Source organism: Polypterus senegalus, chromosome 14 (genome assembly GCF_016835505.1).
Source record: "Polypterus senegalus isolate Bchr_013 chromosome 14, ASM1683550v1, whole genome shotgun sequence".
In the NCBI taxonomy this organism is placed as follows: domain Eukaryota; kingdom Metazoa; phylum Chordata; class Cladistia; order Polypteriformes; family Polypteridae; genus Polypterus; species Polypterus senegalus.
Genome location: NC_053167.1, coordinates 126,993,233 through 127,013,315, shown reverse-complemented (window position 1 = coordinate 127,013,315; position 20,083 = coordinate 126,993,233). Strand labels below are relative to the sequence as shown.

Genomic DNA, 20,083 nt, shown 5'->3' with positions numbered 1-20,083 from the left:
TGTGCATTTCCTGTGGTGCCTTTCAGAGTAAACAGAAGAATTTTACAAAACATTTAATAAAATTCCAGTTCAGCCCTGGTAATGTAGTGGTTTGTGCTTTGGTCTCATTACACAATTGAATTCTCCTTTCAGTTTGGTCAGTGCCTCAATGGAGTTTATACATTGTCTTATCCTAAAAACTGAATCAGCCATGTGCATGCCCTGCAAAAAATGGTTGAGTATACCTTACATCCCAAACCAGATCCTGCTGGAAATATGGAATTAATTAATGGAAAAAAGCATATTCAGAAAATGGATGGATGGATATATGTATACACCTTATATCTTGCCCAGGGTGTCTTACATCTAGCACTGGATAAACAGTATTTAGAAAATGGACGGACGTGGGATTCCAAAAGCAGATTTCCATGAAAACAACACCCGTGAATCTCAGCAGTCAGCTATATCACTTTCAAACTCAAGACTTAATGTCAGTAACAGTTTTCAAGAGCCTGAACCAAAATATCCCGAAACAAACATTGCCTTTAAATAAACATAATTTAGAGAACACACTTTAATCCCATACTTTACTACAGCTAAAATAAGCCAAACAACCCTTATATTCAAGAAAATACGTTCAGCTTGGTTTAAAAATAAAGGCAAGTCCGGCAAAACGCATATAAAAAGACTTTTTTCAGATTATCATACATTATAAATAAAATTTTCTAAAAAAAAAATGACAATAATTTTATCCCCTGACGTACCTGAGTCTCTTTTACTTTTACAGCCTCCTTAACTGAGATTCGCAATATGACGAGGCGCGCCCCGAAGGCGTCGTTCGTTGCTATGGAGACAGGCAATTGGAGTAGACCATTCGATGGCGTTTGCAGGGGTAGAGAACAAAACGTGCAGTTGCACGTGTAATCTGTAAGGATCCGTTTTTAGAGCAAATTCAGCTTAAATTTATGCAGATTTATAAATAATACAACAATTCCTTCTGGTTGACTTTACAGAACATTCACCGCTGTGCAGTCCTAGACGTGGGAAGATAAAATTACGACTTCGCTTCCCACCGCTCAGCTTTCAAAATTCGCCTTTCCAGTTCAAAGTCGCGGATACTATAACAATCAGCGATAATTCTTCAGAGAGGAATCAAATGCAACACTTGTTGCATGATTCCGGACAATCAATATACGATATTGTGGTATTTTAATGTTTAGTAAAGTGAGTTAAGGAGAGGAGCAGTCAGCCCGGCCGCAGTCTCATCTCCAGCAGGCCTGCACGTATTTCATTCCGATCTATTAAGGTTTTTCCACCTTTTAACCAGGAGCTCATTTCGCATTCCCCTCTTGGGATTTTCTAAATTGCTTACTTACTAGTGAATGCACGAGTTTACACGAGTGTGTATTCTTCATAATCTGCCAAAGCGCAATGAAGCCTTAAGGCTCTGTGTCCATGGACAGAAGGAGAGGAATCACAGGTAAGGGCAGGCAGACGGCGTGGCAACAGCGTCCAGTGACGTCTCGGCAACTACCTGCCTAAATTCTTAAATATTATAGTGCTTTAATCGCACTTCACTGAGTTGTGTCCTCGTAGAACCATTGCTTGACAAAGAACCGTTTCATTCAGGGAAGGGCTAATTAGATTAAATATTTGGTCTTTAAGCTTTTAAAAGGTTCCCAAATACAGACATGTGAAAAAAAAAAACATAAGTCTTTGTCTTCTAGGCTGCCTAACAACATATTGTACTAACAAATCAGAAAATAACCCGAATTTAGCCTGCGTGATTGTACGCAGCAGGAGTCCTTTTGAAATTATAAACTCGCTGGTATTTCACAAATCTGTTACAATCTGCATATGGTTATTTACGGAGCCTGTTACAGATATAAATAAAGGTTACTTCTGAATTCTTAGAGGAGTTCTTTTGGGATCCAAAAACTGTAATCTAATTGCACTCCATTTGAAAAACAACTTTGGCACCTTTATTTTGTAGCAGTCTCGTCAGTAAATTCGAGTTTGAGAATATAACGCCAGTTTACATTTACTTATTTGGCTGACTCCTTTATCCAAGGCGATATACATTTACGATACAATTGGTTACACTTCTTTTGGTTTTCCAGTTGGAGCACAGATAAGTCGAACGACTAACTCTTGGACACACAGTGTCAGTAGCTGGATTTGAAATCCAAAGCCTTAACCACTTACACTACACTCTCAATAAACCATAAAACGTGCAAACGCATTTAAAAAATAAATAAATAAAGGCACAGATGTATAGAACCTGGCGTACGCACAACGTAATCCTTTACAAATCACAATCGCCTTGCAAATGTGCGTTCGTGAACGCGACCCGATGCTAATCATCCTCATGCATATGCAATTTTGACGCTACAGACGCCCATTGGCTGGTAGAGCAGCTTTCCTCGTGACGCGAAACCCCGCCACATACATTCAAGAGCCTCTGCCTGCACTGCGCAACGGAGCGCCTAAGATCATACACGCAGTTGTAACGGCTCTCCTCGGCATTTTGGGGGTCCGGTAAAGGTGAATGCTGCCAGCGTCTGATCAGGTAGCCTCTATTACCTGGCACACGTAATGACACGATTGCGGACGCAATGAATAGTATATAGAACATATTAAATACTGACTGGTCAGCCAGTTACTTTACCAATAACTCAGCCACCACACTCTTAAAAAAATGGTGCCCAAGTGGTTTAGTCAGAGCGATGGCATAGGGGATCCATTTTTGTTTCCCAAAAGACTCATCCACATGATGGTTCCAGAAAGAACCTTTTATTTATTTAGATCCGTGACAGGCTCTATACAGTAAATAACTATGAACAGATTGTAACAGATTTGTGAAATACTAATGGGGTCATGATTTTAAAAGGACTCTTCCTGTGCACAATAATACAGGCTAAATCCAGGTGTTCTTAATCTGTTAGTGGCCTGCTAAGTAGCCTAGCATTCAAAGATATACAAGACGTAGAAATAAAGCCAACCAGATTCACTCAAAAAATCTTTTTTTAGATTTACTTAACTTATGTTAACAATTTCCACAAAACCGAGTTGTGTAAGTTGTATGTGAAAGTATTTAGTATTGTCTCCTTAAATGACTTGCACTCAGACAACACAATATAGTCTGGTTAGATCAAATACATTTCCTTATGTTCCAAAAACTAAACTAACACCACCTGAAAATTGTTTTATTTGACTAGATTTAATGTTTAAACTAAATGGATTTTCGCAAAAGATGCATCGCATAATTTTGTCTTTACATAGCTGTACACAGCAATACTAATGAATTACATCTCTCTTTGAACTGCCTTTCCCGAGGTTTCTTCCATTTTTCCCTACAAGGTTTTTTTTGGGAGTTTTCCTTGTCTTCTCAGAGAGTCAAGGCTGGGGGGCTGTCAAAAGGCAGGGCCTGTTAAAGCCCATTGCGGCACTTCCTGTGTGATTTTGGGCTATACAAAAATAAACTGTGTGTGTAACAAATATTCAAACTATATCAACACTGTTAAATGTATTAAGTCTGTAGCCATTCAATTATTATCATATAATGTAATCAAGATATATTTTGGTTGATTTTATTTTCATGCAATCTTAACATAAATTAAATTGCTGTTTTGGAAACAAAGAAACAATGCTTTTCTGATGTAGGGTGGGCGACATGAATCAGCTTCCACAATCCCACAAAAGCTTATGGCATTTGGGAGAAAAATCAGCTTGCTAATAGTTTTTTGTTTCCTTCCCAAGTATACAAGGGTGTGGGAATCCCTCGGAATGTGTCGTTAATAGAAGGGGCGGTTCTTTATGCAAAATATCACACTTTATGCAAATATGAGATTGTCACCTACTGTATACAAAACTTGTCTATTTTAAATTAAACCCATGTCTTGAGGAATAGAAAAGCATTAATAATGAGTAAGATTAATATAAAATTAGTGAGTAATGACAGTAGTCCCTGAGGCAGGTTTATGCTTCTGTTGGAAGAAGAGAATCTGATTGTGTTGTTTCAACATAAATGAATTGTGTTAGTGTGACAGCTAATAGATTTAAGTCAATGTAACTAGAAAAAGGTACGTAATACCAGAAAACATAATTATTTTCAGTAAAAGTGACTTACATTTGGAACATAAAGTGAACATCCCCAATAGTTAATGTTTTTTTTTTTAGTGTGGGGTTTCAGTCTGTGTGCTGTTTTATGTCCAGACTGAAAATCTGTACCTTATGATGTACAACCAGGTGATGTGCAAAACCATCACCTTCATATGCCTCGCTATCATTAGAAGTGCAGTCTATCTGTCTATCACCGTCTGTGATGGTGTGGTTTGGCTCCATGCTCCCACTCCTATTTGGGAGCCTCTTGGACCCGCCACTCTCTATACTGTATACTGTGATGAGCCGGGCGGATGAGGACATGTACATCCAGTCAAGGGGTAAGTGCAAAAGTGAATCAGTGCTTTTATTAAAATCAAATAAACTATCAGTGTTCAATAAGTGCAGTGCAAAAGTCCTATAAATAAATAATCCATAAAAAGTCAAAGTGAATGCAGGTTAGGTGAGGTTAAGTGAGGTTAAAACATGGCAGGAATCTTATAAAAATCATATCCTATTTGGATCTTGTGGTACGGAGAGAGACTTCAAACAGCAGGTGCAGATACTCTTCAGTCCTGCTCCTGTCCCTGCCACCCATCCCGTGGCGATCCACAGGGCGCCGCCAAGCACCGTCTCCTGAGGTGGGCCTCTCCTGTCTAGCATCACCGTTAGTAAATTATTTGCAACTAGATTCTAAGGGCTGGCTGGGCAGTGGCACCCGTGACGCGACATTATCAGATCACACGCTGGTTACAAACAAACTAGCTCTCTAAATGGAATTTGTAATAACTTTTTTAATCGCTTTATTACAGCAGCTGTAAGTTAGTAAAAATAAAGTAAATTGTGGGAGGTGTGGGTAGTAGTCGTACATAAATATATGTAAGATGTGGACCCGCTTACTTTTCCAAGACAACTTTGTAAAGGAAGATGATTAAAATGTAGCGTAAGATAGAAAGTAGAAACTGCTTTGTGCTATAAAATGAAGCCATTTCAACTTGTAACAAATTAAAACAACAACACCAGCTGACAGGATACTACTACACCATCGACCCGTTTTACACAAGTTCTGAGAAAATGAACTCCATAAAATGAAGTGTCAATGGTTCCAAGAAATTTGCCTTGTCGGTAGGAAATTGCTTGGTCATATATACTGCTTGTTTAGTAGTTTCTCCATTTTGAATGGTTTGAGTAGATAGCACTTGATCTGAAGCCATTGTATTGCTACTTCCAGACCCGGTATAGCTGTAACCATTTCACTCACTGCACTGTGATTGCCTACTACTGGGGACCATAAATTAACAAGAGAATTGCTATGATTTACTGTTTCCGAGTTCAAATTTCAAAAACTGTTTTATCAAATTAGAGTACAAAAGTAACATTTATTTACAATGATAATGTATATTTAGAACATTCAAGTGACGTCCTTCAAAAGTTCTTCCGTTCACGTCTGCTATGGCACGCCAAAAGGTTGCCAAATTTTGGAATGTGCGCTTCTCTGCAAGACAGAATAGACCGTGTTGTACCTCCAATTAGACTCCAAACTCCCAAAGTCTAAATTTGTGTAAACTTCAGGCCTGCCGAATATATAATATCATCCTGGATTGGATTGGACTGGCCTGGTGATGGTGAAAACATGCAAATAAAACTGTTAATTTCACTGATCTACAAAAAAATATATTTTTTGTTTGCTTCTGGGAACTTCAGAGCATCTTTTGATTAAGTTTTTTACACTGATTTCACATATGAAATCGGAATTACAGTAAGTTAGCATGTCAGGTTTTTGAAATACACATCTTTGACGTTTTTACACTTTTGAATATTAATATAACTAGGGGGCTCCACCCTCTGCTTGCTTCGCTTGCCAACCCCTGTGTTTGGTTAATTGGAAATACAATTAAAATTTTTTGTTTCTTTGGAATTGTTTCAATTTCATTATTTGCACTTTAACTTTAAAGCTTCATTTAAAACAATATTTTTTGGAGACATATTGTGACAACACAACGTATAACTGCCCGTGAGTGAATATTGTTTCTGTTTCTCTAATAAATAATCTGACTTTTTCTAATGTTTGTCCCTATGATTTATTGATTGTCATAGCAAAAGCTATTCTCACTGTAAACTGTAAACATTTTAATACGACTGGCATATCACGATCTCCTTTGGTGTCTAATATTATTCGCGGAATATATACATTACATTTCTTGTCGCTCGTTAATATATGCATCACCTCATCCGTGATCATAAATATACACCTGACCGAATTGTGTGTTCTTTGAATTTAAACCACAGATTCTCACAGCGTATGGTCCATTGTTGTGTAAATCCACGTTTTGTGCATTGAATGATGCGAATGAGAAAAGACTTTGTTTTCTGCTCTTTGCCTTTTATTTCTGACCTCGCTTTGTCCTGCTATTTTTTTCAATTACACCTGGTCCTGATGATTAATCACCTTTTGTTTGCGGTAATGCGATCTTTACTATCTTTTTTTTTGATACTGTAGCGACTGACGTAATAAAATGTCACAAAAGTTTTACTTGAACAATCGCCGACTTCGTAAGCCCAAACACAACTTTCTAGCACCTTCTCCAACCTCTCATCCCCGGGTCTCGCCCCCTCTTACCACATCAATCAATACCCCGCTATCAGTCTGCCGTGCTGCACTCGCCATCCCTCAATCGGACCGAACAGTCACTTAAAACCAAAAAGGCTTCAACCTGGCTGGGATGCTACAATACTTTCGAGTTTTCCTGCTTTCATATTCTTTATCTTTCTCTGCTTGTGTATCGCGCCATCGTTTGTTTGTGCCTTTCGAATTCCACTGCTTTTGTAATCTCTTATCTACCTTTTTTTCTCTCCAGCGCTTTTGGGTCTCTTTTCTGTGCACTGCTCTTTCTTCTTTGCTTAGTCGTTGACGTTTCATCTCAAACGTATTGTCCTTATACGCTTTATATGTGCTGAGAGCACAGGATCTGTGTGTGCTACGCTACGTGCCTTTACACGACTGACTGTTTTTTGATGGGTGTGCTCTTATATGATATCTTTTGTAAGTAGGGCATGTCTTACACGAATCTCATGTTCCACATCCCCTCAAGACGGCCCTGGGACAATCTCTTGGCACCAAGTCTCCTGTTTACGGTCCCCGCGAGATGCTCCATGGCCAGTCTCTTTTGTCTCACGGGTCTTTTAAATGTCTTCCGAGAACTTCTGAGAAGATCACGTCTCGTCGTCCTGCTTTTCCTTTCCAGGATTTTTTTTATAATAGAGAGATATACAGTATCAACACGATATCTGGAGTTTGGACTATGTCCCACCAAAATTGTTTTGATGTGTTCATTCTGAAAACAAACCAGAAGATGATAACAGAGACACGTTAAAGCATATTTATGTCAATTTACCTCAATATAAAAGTGAGGTCAGCATGCCCAAAAATGTTGGAGGCACTCACTTTTGCACTTGTACTGCACATCCATCTCTCTTTGCAAGAACCAACAGTAGTTGGTTCATGCTCAGAGTGAATTTTTCCCAATATCAGTTTTCCATCATCTTTATATCTAGATGAAATCTTTCCCCATGCTCATTGCTGACATCCCCCAGATTTGGTGGAAAAAAGTCGAGATGAGAATGTAAAAAATGCATCTTCAGTGACATTCTGGCTCCCATAAACTAATATACTTTCAGCATATTCTCCACAAGATCAGCCTAATTCTCTGCTCTGTGACTATCAAGAAAATTCTGGACAACCTGCACGAGTGAGGGTCCTGATTCAGTGGGCTTCCGTTTCCATTTGAACTCCTCGTCAAGCATCAGTTCACGGATTTCAGGGCCAACAAAAACATCTTCCTTAATTTTGGCTTCACTTTTCTCGAGACCAAACTTATTTCTTAAATGCTGAAACGCAACGCCTTTACTGTCCAGTCACCCTAGTTGTTCAAGACGTGGAACATCATAACTAAAAAATCCATTGCTACGCCACAGGCTCCTGCTGTCAAGCTCAGGAGGAGTAACTGTCCACACGCTCCATTTCCAGGGCTCACATTCCCATCCACCTGCTTCCTTTCCTCTCACACCGTCTATCTGTCCCTCCTGCCCTTTTCTCCATTCTTCAACCTCCATGTCTGTTTCTCTCTGTCTTTTTTCATTTTGTTTCTTTCCTATTTTGATCCCATCCCGTTTCTCCTCTCCCGGGCAGACTCATTTTATATTAATTTGATGAGCCTGATTTGTACACTTCTTGGTGTGAATGCGGCACCTGTGCAATCCCTCGCTTTTGCACGTGTGTGTGCACGTCCTGTCGGCCACGCTACTAAAACCAGTGCTCAAGTGGAGCCATCTCACGCCCCCACGCCCATTCGAAGCCTACACTTTACAGGGTGTGATTATTTATTTTAAAAAGTCACCCTGTGCCATGGACCACTCAATGGACCACTCATCACACTGTCATCATTATAACAGGACAAATCACTTTCTTCTCCATGCATTTTACATTTTGACAGCCATATTTGGCTCTTCAGCTGCAGCAAACACTGCGTTGCTCATTGTTCTCTGTCACTACCTGGAGATGAGGAAACTTGGGGATGACAGGGTCTGTGTGATTAACGGTAGATGAGTTATCTGAAGACTAATTGTAGATAGGACTCCATCGGCCAGTATAGCGCCCAGAACATTTCTTTGAAAAACAAAGAAAATATATTTTTTTGTTACATCTTGATCAATAGGGTGAGAAGCTCAGCAATTTGAGCCTCAGAGTAGAGTTGCTGTTCCTCTGGATAGAGAGGAGGTGGTCTGGGCATGTTATAAGAATGTCCCCGGTGTGAAGCTATGCTAGGAACTGCTCTGCGCATGTCTCACTGTGTCAGACTAAGGACACTCTGGAGGAATATGTCATAGCTGGCTTGGGAACACCTGACATTTCCTAAGGAAGAGCTGGAATCTGTAGCTGTGGACGGGGAAGTCTGGGCTGACCTGCTTGGCCTACTGCCACAGTGACCCTTACCAGGAGAAGTGGTTTAAGAAAAAGACATGAGATGTATTGATTGATTTTGGTGCCCTGTAGACTATGGGCTCTGGGGCTGCAGCCCAGGTTAGCCCATGCAGAAGTCCAGCCATGCTCCTGGGACAACAGGAAAAACAACAAATGATAAATAATGTTTGGAAAAAGTGTGACAAAATAAAAAAAGATTAGTTCAAAAAGTTATTTTGTGCCACTGTATGCTGCAATACCCTTTATGGACGGTCTGACAGCAAAGCCACTTGACTTGATTTGACTTGACTATCTGGTCCACAACTGAGATGTCCATGAGGAGGCGTTTACTGAACAACTGTGAAGTGTCCAGAAGCATCCAACAGCTCAGACACTGCTTTACAGCCCGTTGCTCTACCTCAGGAAATAGTGTGCTTTTGACATGAATCCATACAGTAAGCCAAGTCAAGTCAAGTTGGGGAGCATGCACTGGTACAGTACGTTGCCGCCCCCACTACACAACGAAACAACTCGGGATCCCAGTTGGCAACCCCCCAGGCCAGTCACACCCTCTGGAAATGACCCTCTTATCTGCCGCAGCCAGGTATTACGTGGGCGACCCCTTGGCCTGGTCCAGCCACTCGGGTCCCCAAAAATAAGGATCTGAAGAGCTAGATCACCCTCAGGGAAACACACCACATGGCCGTAGTGCCGTAACTGATGCTCCCTCACAATGCAGGTGATGTGCCTCATTTGGGACTCCATGAGCAACACAAAGTCAAACCAGCGGTACCCAAGGATTTTCTGGAGAGACCCAGTACCAAAGGAGTCCTGTCTTCATCTCAGGTAACTGGATAGTGTCCATGTCTTGCAACCATATAGCAAGACAGGAAGCACCAGACTCTAAAGACTTGGATCTTCATCCTTTTTCAGAGATATCAGGAGTGCTACACGACCAGCGACCTCATGGCCCCCCATGCTCTCCCAATCCGTCTACTGACTTCATAGGAAGAGTCACCAGAGACATGAATGTCACTGCCAAGGTAAGTAAACCTCTCGATGAGGTTGACACTCTCTCCACAGACCGACACACTTCTGATGGCCGTGCCCAAGAGCTCATTAAAGGCCTGGATCTTTGGTTTTTATCCAGGACACTCCCAAGCCCAGACACTCAGACTCCTCACTCAGCCTCTTGAGCACCCCGATCAGAGCCTCCATTGACATCATGAAGATCACAGCAATGTCAGCAAAGTCAAGATCCGTGAACCTTTCTTCACCAATGGATGCCCCACAGCCACTGGACCCCATGACCTTGCCCAACGCCCAGTCCATACAAGCATTGAACAGAGTAGGAGCAGAACACACCCCTGACGAACCCCAGAATCAACTGGGAAAAACACAGAGGTTCTGCCTCCATACAGTAAGCCTGCGAGAAATCAACTATCGCCTTATCCTACTGCACATGACAACTATGATAACTAAGCTATGCACAAGAGTTACCCTTGGACATTCCAATAACTTAATGAAGACTCCTAGCCATTACAGTATTACTGTTTTGTAATATTTAAACAATAAAAGGTTGTGTGAAATTGCTGGCTGAGCCAATCACCTAATTGCCTCACCCCACATGCCGGTCATAAAAACAAGCTTAGAGAATGGTGTGCATTTAACAGATATTGTATGACCAATTATGTGCTGCATTGTTTTATGTATATTCCAGCAAAAACGTTATACAGTGGATTCAGAAAGCATTCAAAAATTGAAATCTCTCATTTATAGAATTATTCAGACCTCGAATTCATTACTTTATAGAAGCACCTTTAGCAGGATTTCCTCCTTTGAGCCTCCTTGGGTAAATCTGTATAAGCTTTGCACCCCTGATTTGGCCAGTTTATCCAGTTCACCCTAGTAGATCCTCTCGGGTTTTGTTAGTTTGGATGAGAAGCATCCGTAAACTGCCATCTTCTCAGGTGTAAGTCTGAATGTTGGCCGGGCTACTTGAATACAGTCAGAGACTTGCCCCGTAGTCACTCCAATGTTCTTGACTGTATGATTTGGGTCATTTTTATGCTCATCCCAGTTTGAGGCAATGTGCATTCAAGAACAGGTTTTTTTTTCATGGACCCTTCTGCTTTTGGTTCCTTTCATCTTTCCCTCAGTTCTGAGCAGTCCCCATGTCCCAGCTGCTGAGAAGCCCCCCATAGTATAATGTTATCAACACCAGTCTTCACCATAGGGATGGTGTTAGGCAGGTGATTGGCAGTACGTGGTCTAGACCAGACATAGCGCTTGGAGTTCTGCTCAAAAGAGGTCAGTTTTTGGGTCCTCAGACCTGACAATCTTTTTCCTCATTGTCTCGGAATCCATTAAACTGTTATGTGCCTTTTACTCAAGAATGGCTTCTGTTTAGCCATTCTACCATAAATGCCTAACTGATGGAGTGCTGCTGATATGGCCATCCTTCCAAATAATTCTCCCATCTCAGCAGAGGACTTCTTAAGGTCTTCTTACAGTGACCATTATGTTCCCGGTCCCCCCCTTGACCAAGGCCCTACCTGTATGGTTACTCAGTTTGGCCGGATGGTTAACTGCATAAAGAGTTCCAAACTTTTTGCATTTCACAATAATTGAGGCCTCTGTGCTCCTGGGAACACTCAAATCTTTACAAATGGTCGGATCTCCTTGACCTGATCTCTGCCTCACTGAGGTCTGAACCCAGAGGGCTACAGAGATTTTCTTGGACTTAACATGGCTTGGTTTTTGTATTGACATACAATGTGAACTGTGGACCTTATATTCGCAGATGGGTTCCTTCCTAAACAATTCAGTTTGCCACAGGTGGACTCCAGTCAAGTTCTGGGCACCTCTCAAAGAGAATGAGAGCAAACGGGATGCACTTGAGTACAATTTGGAGTCGTAAATACTTACATGCATGAGAAATTTCAGTTTTTGATTTTTAATAAATTGGCACATTTTTCCAAAAAACGGTTTTCACTTTGTCATTATGGGGTATTGAGTGCAGATTGATGGAGAAAAACAGCAGATTCTCCATTTACAATTAAATCTACAACACAAAAAGTGAAGGTGTCTGAATACTCTCTGAATCCACAGTAGATGTGAAAACTAGAAGTGGAATAATGTGATGAATGTCCAATACCAACCACTGTACCACTGTGACAAAGTAACATGAGGCCTAAAGCAAAATAAAGGAAGTGCAAGAAAATGTTAGTGTGTCTACGAAGAGGAACAGGCAGGCTGCAGCCATGGATCACAATGACCCAGGTAGAAGAAGAGAGGGAAGTGAATGTGTCTGGAAATTTTACAGAGTAGCTCTTCCAGAAGCTAATGAAGTTATAATATTTTAGAAAAGATCTGTCCACTTATGTTCTAATCCAGTTCATGGTGGCCAGCAGATGGGGTCTATCTTGGCAGCACTGGGCACAAGGTGGTAACCGGGCCTACACTACCAGTCAAAGATTTTAGAACACTTCAGTTTTTCCAGCTTTTCTTAAAATGTAATCAGATGAAATGCAACGAATAACCAAAAATGGTGAAAAGGAATGAAGTAAACCGCCAGAGGTCTATATTTAAAGTTTAGGTTAGCAAAAAACTGAAAAAAAGGAATTTTCAGAATATTACAAATGGACCTTCTTCAGGGAACAACTAACAGGTTATAACCTACAGATGTTCTGCAGCAATTAAAGTCAATTAAGCCTAGCAGGTTGAAGCAAACAATTTGCACAGGTGTCCCAACTTCTGGTGATTACTTGAAAACCTCTGTCAAAGCTTAATCAGAAGACAAGTTTCTGAGGGTCACTAGCTTGTGTGATAAGTGTCTCACAGCACAGGGGCACAAATCAGTTGCTGTGCATGCTAACACAGAGTTGTCATTTAAGCTAACTGGTACGTCTTTGAGATGTTGCAGAAAAGCAGAGCAGCAGCTGACAAAATGAGACAGATATAGAGAGGACGTGCAAAGTCAGCGCAGGCAGGCTGCAGGATTTGGGAGCTAAGAGGTAGCAGCATAGCATTGGCATCCTTTGGAACAGACAGTTTGGTTTGTAATTATGTCTTAAGACTGCAGTATTTGAATCCTATAACAACAAAATACCTTGTAAAATCTCATTTCATTTTCTTAACCACTTTTCCTGGTGAGGGTCACGGTGGCAGCAGGCCAAGCAGGTTATCCCAGACTTCTCTGTCCCCAGGCACAGATTCCAGCTTTTTCTTGGAGAATTCCTATGCATTCCCATGCTAGCAAAGAGATATAAACCCTCCTCTTTGTATTGGGTTTGACACTTAGCGAGGTGTGCCTGGAGCAACTCTGGTGGGGAGCCGCATTGTGTAAACTGCCTCCTTCATTTCTGGAGGAACAGTGACTCCGAGACTCTCCCAAACTGCTGAGCGTCTTACCTTATCACTCATCATGGAGTGCTAGCCCAGCTACCCTACAAAGGAACATTTTGAAATGTCATTCTTTCGGTCATTACCCACAGCTCATGACCACGGGTGAAGGCAGGGATGTAGATTGACTGGTAAATTGTGGAAGAAATTGTTACCTTAAATATATCTCTCTATTATAAAAAAATATCCTGGAGAGAAACACTAGGGCGTCGAGACGTGATCTTCACGCTAAGATCACGGAAGACACTTAAAAGAGCCACGAGACAAAAGAGAATGGCCACGGAGCGTCTCGCAGGGACCGTAAATTGGTCGTCTCGCGGGGACCTTAAACATGAGACATTGTGCTAAGAGATTAATCCTAGGACCGTCTCGCGATGACGTAGAACATGAGATTCTTGCAAGACACGCCCTACTTACAATCGATATCAAATAAGACAACGGGCCACAAAACATTCAGTCGTGTGAAGGATTTGAGCAAACACAGATCCAGGGTCTCAGCGCATATAAAGTGTTGTGGTCCCCGGCCGGGGCTGGAGCACGGACGGGACGCCCAGGAGGAGGAGAGGAGGGCTTGTGCCTCCTCCAGACCGCGAGGGGGCGTCCGTCCTGGTTATGTTGGGGGCCACGGGTACAAGGCTTGGAAGCCCAGCCCTGTAGGGACCCGTGGTCACCGGCAGGCGGCGCCCCGATGCTGGTTTACCCCGTGTGGTCTTTGGCCGGGGATGGAGCCCGCCTGGGACGCCTTGGAGGACCAGAGGAGAGCATGTGCCTCCTCCAGACCGAGAGGGGGCGTCCGTCCTGGTTATGCAGGAGGCCTCGGGTAGAGGGCTTGGAAGCCCAGCCCTGTAGGGACCCGTGGCCACAGTACCTATTTATCCCGGGAGCCTGGCACTTCCGCCACACCAGGAAGTGCCGGGGTGAAGACAACAGGGGATACACGGACGGCTTCCGGGTGCGCAGCCGGTGCTTCCACCACACAGGGGTGTGGCCAGGACTAATTGCCGGGGAGCAGCTGGAGCCCATCCGGGTTCCCATAAAAGGGGCCGGAGGCGGCCAGAGCAAAGGCACAGAGACTGTGGGCCCTGGACTTTTGGGGGATTCAGTGCGAGAGGCACTGGGGTTTGTGAGTGCATGTGACTATTGAGACATTGTAAATAGTGTAAATAAAGAGTGTGTTGGGTGCAAAAATGTTGTCCGTCTGTCTGTGCCGGGGCCAGCGTTCACAGTGTATAAGGACAATACGCTATAAATGAAACGTTGACGAGTAAGCGAAGAAGAAAGCAGCACAGAGAAAAGAGACTCAAAAACGAAAATTATCTAGGTACAAATTCAGAAAATAAGGAAAGTAATTGTCAGCCTGCAACAAGTGGGATTGAAACAAAACATGTCCAATCGGGCTCAGAATTAAAAGACAGAGTAAAATACAAAGTAGAACTTCATAAAGATGTTCACAAATGTTGGCGCTATACACAAGCAGAGCAGGTTAGGGATTATGAAAGCAGTGGAATTTGAAAGGCTAAAAAAAAAACGGTGCGATACACATGTGGAGAAAGTTAAAGAATATGAAAGTAAGAAAATTAGAAAGTATAAAAAAAGAAAGTAAAGATTGCAGTAGCGCAAACAAATGGAAATTATTACTCGAAAAAGGGAAAGTAATCACCACGGACCAGGTTTCATTGAAACAAAAGCAGGATAAAGCGAGCTCAGAAATAAAAAGACAGAGTAGAAAACAAAGTAAAACGTCATAAAGAGGTTAAAAAAACAAGGGGGCCAAACACATGCAGAGCAGGTTAGAGAAAATGAAAACTGGAATTCAAAAGACTCAAAAAAAACGTAGGCGCGAAACACATGCAGAGCAAGATACAGAATATGAAAGCAGAAACAAAGAAAGTAAACATTGCATTAGCGCAAAAAAAGAGAAATTATTACTCTGAGAAATAATGAGAAGGCGAATAGAGATCGCAGACCCCCGTGACCCTATTCGGATTCAGCGGGTTAGAAAATGGATGGATGGATGAATAGAGATCGAATATTTGGCCACAGGTGAAATGTCAGAAGTATGTAAATATTGTAAGACTTTGAAGTTTAAGTCAGAGAATTTCAAAAATGGAGTTTACCTCACATGCATTTATTGGTTACTTTGCAAAAAAAAAATGATTAACTGCCGATGATGTCAATCACTTTGTCTGTGCTGAAATTCCAAACAGAGAAACCTATCCTGAATTATGGTACAAAGTCATTAAACACATGCCTCACTGACTTCATTTAAAAGATTCAGCATATTAGGACACAACAGATTTAAAATATTGCTTTTACAGAAGTTCTGAAATAAAAGTGAAACTAATGAAATAGCAGCAATTCAAAGAAAAAAAATCTTAAAAGTGTGTATCCGGAAAAACAAAAAGGGGGTTGGTAAGCGAAGCGAGCAGTGGGCGAAGCCCCCTAGTATCTATTAGTAATCAACATGAAGAACCAGGCAGGAGGAAGCTTGTCCATTTCATTTTTAATTTTTAAGTTCTCTTGATGAAGAGGAATACACTCCAATACTGTACCCTGTGATAGAATTATCACAAAGTAAAGACAGAGAGCTATATTTATAGTTAATTGAATTTGTATAACATTGCTGAATTAATGGTTACTCTGATTGGTTCACTAACTTGCATTCACTCCATTTGGCTAAAAGGCATCGGGGCGTTTTACCTCATTGACCAGCTTCTATGCCCCAAAATAAAAATCTAATTTCTGTTACATTCTTGCAATACTTTTCAATACTTCTTGAGTTCCTGTGCGTGTGAGTGTGTCACATCTGTCAAGTCGTACTGGGTACATGATAGTCAGCCAACTTTTCAAACCATCGCCAAGAACCTTCTGGTTCTTTGATATTCACTTGATATTTATCTGGTTTTCCTGATATGCTTGACCAAGTTTCTGATATTTATTAACTCCTTAATTTCTAAGATAGATGCTAAATTTTGAATGTGGAAAGCTTACCCAAACACTTTATGCACAATAACTATATTACCCCTAAATGATTATGTGACCTATAAGTCTCATTTTTCCTTTCACAAAGCCAAGAATTTTCCCTTTAGACTCAGCTCTCACTTCACCACCGCAGACCTGTACAGCACCTGCAGAACATCTGACACCACTCAGATCCTCTCGTCAAACTCTTGCTCCCTTTTTCCATTGCTTGTGAGAAAGATCCTGAGATACCTGAATTCCTCCACTAAGGACATTTATCCCCCCACCCCCCTCACCTGGAGAAAGCAGACCAGTCTTTTCTGAGAAAGAACCATAACCTCAGACTTGCAGGTGCTGATCCTCCAAGACTGATGGAGTGCTGCTGAGAAAGGCATTCCTTCTGGCAGGTTCTCCCATCTCAGCAAAGGACTTCCAAGGGTGGCTGGGTGGCTGGGCTGACACTCCATGGCAGGGTGAGATGCTGCTTCACACGCGTTTAAGGTTATGTTCAATTTCATTTAAAGAAAACTCTAACCGGCGGCATGGTGGCATAGTGGGTAGCGCTGCTGCCTCACAGTTAGGAGACCTGGATTCACTTCCGGGAGTTTGCATGTTCTCCCCGTGTCTGCGTGGGTTTCCTCCCACAGTCCAAAGACATGCAGGTTAGGTGCATTGGCGATCCTAAATTGTGCCTAGTGTGTGTGTGTGTATGTGTGTGTGCCCTGCGGTGGGCTGGCACCCTGCCTGGTGTTTGTTTCCTGCCTTGCGCCCCGTGTTGGCTGGGATTAGCTCCAGCAGACCCCCGTGACCCTGTAGTTAAATAGCGGGTTGGATAATGGATGGATGGATGGAAAACTCTAACCAAAAACAGACAAGAGCAACACAGGAATAAAATAAATTAGAAGCAAAAAGAATGATATTTGTATCAAATCAAGTGCAGAGCAAACAATTGCAAAAAGCAACTTTAACAAAAGGATTCCCTCAATTAACAAGCTTCAAATGAAATCATAAGCAAATATCCTCTGCAGCAATGAATGATGAAACAGAGACATTCTCCAAAACTATTAAAAATCAAGATGGAGCTATTTCTGCTTTACCCATAACACCAACCAATGTTATGAGTTGATGGTACAGATTGTACCGCAGGACTTAAATTTTTATTTTTTTATATTTTATTTTATTAAAATCAAAAACCATCCCATACATGCAAGTCAAGTTTAACAAAACTGGTTTGAAACAAATCGACCCCCACCAGTGAGAAAGAGAGCAAGATCAGCAGAGTAGCACTTTATTAATAGTAAAAATATGTAAATAAATAAATAAAGATAGCTAGATAGATAGAATAAAAAAATAAATACTTATTCTAAAATGTTATTGATGAGATCTTGCCAGGTTTTGAAAAAGTTTTGTACAGATCCTCCAAATGAGAATTTGATTTTTTCTAGTTTTAGATAATATATAACATCAGTTACCCAATGACTGAAAAGAGGTGAGTTAGGGTTCTTCCAGTTGAGCAAGACAAGTCTACGTGCCAATAGTGTAGTAAAGGCCATTACAGTTTGTTTGTCCTTCTCCACTTTAAGCCCCTCTGTGAGCCCACCAAACACAACTGTTAGTGGATTAGGAGGGATTGGGACACCAAGGCTGTTTGACAGGCATTTAAAGATTTTGGTCCATAATGATGTTCATTTGGTGCAGGCCCTAAACATGGGGCCCAGTGAGGCTGGAACTTGATTACAACGTTCGCAGGTTGGATCTTCCCTAGGAAACATTTTGGACAATTTTAAACGAGAGACAAAAAAGACAATCCCGAACTAAAATCTTTTTAAATTGAGGAAAAATCAAAAATGCGCAAAACAACAACAAAAAGTATATGCCTATAAAAACAATCGGATAGTAAACATGGCCAAAAACACTATCCACTAACTGAGGTCCAGAAAACAGGGCAATATGTCATGAAAAACCGTAACATCCAGAGAAAACAGCAATACTTACAAACTCGGTGACCCGCTGCTGAGATTCTCTCATTTATAGCCAGCGGGAGGATCCCAGCAACAGTGACATCAGGGTGGACCCGCCTCCTCCGGCTCCACTCACAAAGTACATGGGACTGCAGAACATTTAAGGAGACAGTACATAAATGTTAAATCATAACAGAAATTACATAGAAATATGCATAATACTACTGTAATAATCCCTCTATTATATTAAAAAAGTTTTCCATCGCGTCCACATTATTCAACTTTAACCACTTCCCTCCACACCGCTCACCCAATCATTACTCCTACTGCCACATCCTCTCTCCATCCCAAACATTGAATTTTTGTTTGTGGTAGAAAAATAGAGACAAGAGCTGATAATGAACATCAAAAAAAGACAATGAACAAAAAAGACTTGTATATAATAAAAATCAAGAACAAAGAGAATCGTTCAATAAACAAAAAAGAGAAAAATATCCCGAACAATATGCAAACAGAAATGCAAAAATGCAACGTTTAGAGAATGTAAGTTAGAATAAATAAAGTAATTCATAATATTGTTTTTGACGAGGTGTTAATGTAATTAAATTTTCTATTTACTTTTTATTACGTTTTACTCTTTTGCTTCTACTTTTTACTACATTTTATTATTCATTGGTATTTAAAATAGACAGTTGTTAAAATAGACAGTTGTAGCAAAATACTCAAGTAACTGAGTTTTTATCTATAATAACTAAGGACCAAACTGTCTTCCTTCTGCACCCCGCATACTCTTCTATATACCAACTCATTTCTCTAACAGAGGGGCGTCCCAACACCCTTCGGGTGGCTCAGCTGCGAGAGTTGGTGAGCGAAGCCCCCTAATAATAATAATAATAATAATAATAATAAAACAGAAAATAAACATAAGCCAGGGAATAAAGCATGGCTGAAGCATAGCAATTTGAGTTGGAGGGTTTATCCTTTTGTTTTGTACTCTGCTATTTGAGCTTGATCATTCTTGTTTAAAATAAAATAAAAATTCTTACGTTGGTAGGAATATTATGATATTTGATTTGAATCATTTATTTTTGAAGGTTTCATTATATTTTTTGTCCTTATCTCAGTTAGACATTTGGAATACATTTACTTGTTTTTTACTAACGTTGTTCAATGACTTTAAATCTAAATTTGCCCATCTTACTTTCTCACAGCTTGCTGTCACTTGCGGTAAACAAACCCTATATGTGGTTTACTCGGGTGGCACCTTAAATGCCAAAAACAAAAAAAGAGAAAAATGAGGCACAAAGAAACACACTTCGCAGCAGATGACAGTAACGCTTCCCCTGTGGCTTGCCCTGTCTGCCGTTTTCACATTATGTGGTGTAACCTGGATTTAAAATCATAAGCCGCCTTCTGCTTCCTCCTTAATGTTTTCTTACTATATGTGTAGATAATCATTTTTTACAAAGGCTTCAGTAAGAACATTTTGCAAAACAGTTTTAAATGTAGGTCATGCACTCACTGCCCATGATTTTCTCATTATAATTGTCAAATTGACTACATTGTAAAATGTCACAGAGCTGTAAGGGTCCTGTCCTGAAGTCCTGATCTTAGTCTTGAACAGGGTCACAGGGGTGTGCTGGAGCCTATGCCAGCTAGCATAGAGCACAAGACAGGGCACCAGTCCATCACAGGGCAAATGTACACCCTCACACAC

At 41.1% G+C, this 20,083-nt stretch overlaps 1 protein-coding gene across 3 annotated transcripts in view; it reads right to left on the bottom strand.

Moving 5' to 3' along the window:
* The window catches only part of LOC120515132, a 60,016-nt gene extending 58,496 nt beyond the window's left edge, over positions 1-1,520 (bottom strand). The window contains exons 1-2 of one of the 3 annotated variants that reach the window (XM_039735867.1): positions 1,356-1,520; positions 744-904 (exon numbers count right to left, since the gene is read on the bottom strand). The gene's annotated coding sequence lies outside the window, so the exon portion shown is untranslated. The other 2 variants (XM_039735868.1, XM_039735866.1) reach the window with 2 other exon arrangements.
* Positions 1,521-20,083: the final 18,563 nt, after the last annotated feature.